The sequence below is a fragment of the Phyllobates terribilis genome, unplaced genomic scaffold (genome assembly GCF_046119375.1).
Source record: "Phyllobates terribilis strain yellow unplaced genomic scaffold, ASM4611937v1 Scaffold_328__1_contigs__length_2118332, whole genome shotgun sequence".
In the NCBI taxonomy this organism is placed as follows: domain Eukaryota; kingdom Metazoa; phylum Chordata; class Amphibia; order Anura; family Dendrobatidae; genus Phyllobates; species Phyllobates terribilis.
In genome coordinates, this window is record NW_027363088.1 from 1846223 (window position 1) to 1849405 (window position 3183).

Consider the following 3183-nt stretch of genomic DNA (forward strand, 5'->3'; position numbering starts at 1 on the left):
ATTTTTTGGACTTAGTCATTTTTCCGGCGTTTATCAGACTTTCAGATAGGGAAAATGTCAGTGAGCGTTCCGATTTCAGCTCCAGAGCGAATCGCCCAATGAGTCCTTGATATTTAGTCGTTTTCAGCCAATTTTCTGGATTTTTAAAAATTTCACTTTTTTGTGAAAATATCCACTAAATGAGGGAATAATATGTGTGAGGGTACCCCAGGAGAGTTCCAAATGTGTGTGGGTAGAATATATATCCCACGGGGGTAAAATTGAAAAAAGTTGAAAAAAATTTTTTTTTGGACTTAGTAATTTTTCCGGCATTTATCAGACTTTCAGATAGGGGAAATGTAAGTGAGTGTTCCGATTTCAGTTCCAGAGCGATTCGCCCAATGAGTCCTTGATATTTAGTCATTTTCAGACAATTTTCTGGATTTTTAAAAATTTCAATTTTTTGTGAAAATATCCACTAAATGAGGGAATAATATGTGTGAGGGTTCCCCAGGAGAGTTCCAAATGTGTGTAGGTAGAATATATATCCCACGGGGACAAAATTGAAAAAAGTTGAAAAAAAAATTTTTTTTGGACTTCGTGATTTTTCCGGCGTTCATCAGACTTTCAGATAGGGGAAATGTCAGTGAGCTTTCCGATTTCAGTTCCAGAGCAATTCGCCCAATGAGTCCTTGATATTTAGACGTTTTCAGCCAATTTTCAGGATTTTTGAAAATTTCACTTTTTTGTGAAAATATCCACTAAATGAGGGAATAATATGTATGAGGTTACCCCAGGAGAGTTCCAAATGTGTGTGGGTAGAATATATATCCCATGGGGATAAAATTGAAAAAAGTTGAAAAAATTTTTTTTTTGGATTTAGTAATTTTTCCGGCATTTATCAGACTTTCAGATAGGGAAAATGTCAGTGAGTGTTCCAATTTCAGTTCCAGAGCGATTCGCCCAATGAGTCCTTGATATTTAGTCATTTTCAGCCAATTTTCTGGATTTTTAAAAATTTCAATTTTTTGTGAAAATATCCACTAAATGAGGGAATAATATGTGTGAGGGTTCCCCAGGAGAGTTCCAAATGTGTTTGGGTAGAATACATATCCCACGGGGGTAAAACTGAAAAAAGTTTAAAAATTTTTTTTTTTGTACTTAGTCATTTTTACGGCGTTTATTCAGACTTTCAGATAGGGGAAATGTGAGTGAGCATTCCGATTTCAGTTCCAGAGCGATTCGCCCAATGAATCCTTAATATTTAGTCGTTTTCAGACAATTTTCTGGATTTTTGAAAATTTCACTTTTTTGTGAAAATATCCACTAAATGAGGGAATAATATGTGTGAGGTTACCCCAGGAGAGTTCCAAATGTGTGTGGGTAGAATATATATCCCACGGGGGTAAAATTGAAAAAAGTTGAAAAAAAAATTTTTTTGGACTGTCATTTTTCCGGCGTTCATCAGACTTTCAGATAGGGGAAATGTGAGTGAGCATTCCGATTTCAGTTCCAGAGCGATTCGCCCAATGAGTCCTTGATATTTAGTCGTTTTCAGGTAATTTTCTGGATTTTTGAAAATTTCACTTTTTTGTGAAAATATCCACTAAATGAGAGAATAATATGTGTGACGGTACCCAAGGAGAGTTCCAAATGTGTGTGGGTAGAATATATATCCCACAGGGGCAAAATTGAAAAAAGTTGAAAAAAAAATTTTTTTTGGACTTAGTGATTTTTCCGGCGTTCATCAGACTTTCAGATAGGGGAAATGTCAGTGAGCGTTCCGATTTCAGTTCCAGAGCAATTCGCCCAATGAGTCCTTGATATTTAGACGTTTTCAGCCAATTTTCAGGATTTTTGAAAATTTCACTTTTTTGTGAAAATATCCACTAAATGAGGGAATAATATGTATGAGGTTACCCCAGGAGAGTTCCAAATGTGTGTGGGTAGAATATATATCCCACGGGGATAAAATTGAAAAAAGTTGAAAAAAAATTTTTTTTTGGACTTAGTAATTTTTCTGGCGTTTATCAGACTTTCAGATAGGGGAAATGTCAGCGAGCATTCCGATTTCAGTTCCAGAGCGATTCGCCCAATGAGTCCTGGATATTTAGTCGTTTTCAGCCAATTTTCTGGATTTTTAAAAATTTCACTTTTTTGTGAAAATATCCACTAAATGAGGGAATAATATGTGTGAGGGAACCCCAGGAGAGTTCCAAATGTGTGTGGGTAGAATATATATCCCACGGGGATAAAATTGAAAAAAGTTGAAAAAAATTTTTTTTTGGACTTAGTAATTTTTCCGGCATTTATCAGACTTTCAGATAGGGGAAATGTCAGTGAGTGTTCCGATTTCAGTTCCAGAGCGATTCGCCCAATGAGTCCTTGATATTTAGTCATTTTCAGCCAATTTTCTGGATTTTTAAAAATTTAAATTTTTTGTGAAAATATCCACTAAATGAGGGAATAATATGTGTGAGGGTTCCCCAGGAGAGTTCCAGATGTGTGTGGGTAGAATATATATCCCACGGGGGTAAAATTGAAAAAAGTTGAAAAAAAATTTTTTTTGGACTTAGTCATTTTTCCGGCTTTAATCAGACTTTCAGATAGGGAAAATGTCAGTGAGCATTCCGATTTCAGTTCCAGAGCGATTCGCCCAATGAGTCCTTGATATTTAGTCGTTTTCAGCCAATTTTCTGGATTTTTGAAAATTTCACTTTTTTGTGAAAATATCCACTAAATGAGAGAATAATATGTGTGACGGTACCCAAGGAGAGTTCCAAATGTGTGTGGGTAGAATATATATCCCACAGGGGCAAAATTGAAAAAAGTTGAAAAAAAAATTTTTTTTGGACTTAGTGATTTTTCCGGCGTTCATCAGACTTTCAGATAGGGGAAATGTCAGTGAGCGTTCCGATTTCAGTTCCAGAGCAATTCGCCCAATGAGTCCTTGATATTTAGACGTTTTCAGCCAATTTTCAGGATTTTTGAAAATTTCACTTTTTTGTGAAAATATCCACTAAATGAGGGAATAATATGTATGAGGTTACCCCAGGAGAGTTCCAAATGTGTGTGGGTAGAATATATATCCCACGGGGATAAAATTGAAAAAAGTTGAAAAAAAATTTTTTTTTGGACTTAGTAATTTTTCTGGCGTTTATCAGACTTTCAGATAGGGGAAATGTCAGCGAGCATTCCGATTTC